The sequence below is a fragment of the Acanthisitta chloris genome, unplaced genomic scaffold (genome assembly GCF_000695815.1).
Source record: "Acanthisitta chloris isolate BGI_N310 unplaced genomic scaffold, ASM69581v1 scaffold9797, whole genome shotgun sequence".
In the NCBI taxonomy this organism is placed as follows: Eukaryota; Metazoa; Chordata; class Aves; order Passeriformes; family Acanthisittidae; genus Acanthisitta; species Acanthisitta chloris.
In genome coordinates this window covers 5,829-6,335 of record NW_008682015.1, presented here as the reverse complement: position 1 = coordinate 6,335, position 507 = coordinate 5,829, and positions in this window count along the sequence as shown.

The window sequence follows — 507 nt, the reverse complement described above, 5'->3', positions numbered from 1 at the left end:
CCACCAGGACCCCCATCGGGACCCCCACCGGGATCCTCATGGGGATCGCCACCAGGGCCTGTACGATGATCCCCATTGGGACCCCATCGGGATCTCCACCAGGATCCCTGTGGGGACCCCCATGGGGATCTCCACCGGGACCCCCATCGGGACTCCCACCGGGACTCCCACCGGGATCCCCATGGGAATCTCCACCGGGATCCCCATCGGGACTCCCACCAGGACCCCCACCGGGACCCCCACTGGGATCTCCACCGGGATCCCCATGGGGATCCCCACCAGGGCCTGTACAATGATCCCCATTGTGACCCCATCAGGATCTCCCCGGGGATCCCCAGCAGGACCCTCACTGGAATCCCCACTGCGATCCCCATTGGGACTCCTACCAGGACCCACGTTCCTCCGCCCCTCTGAGTCAGATACAGGCTCGGGCCCTGCTCTGGCCTCTGGATCCTCGTGCCTCCGTCCCTCCCTGCCCCTCCCTTCACGCCCAGACCCCCCGGTAAG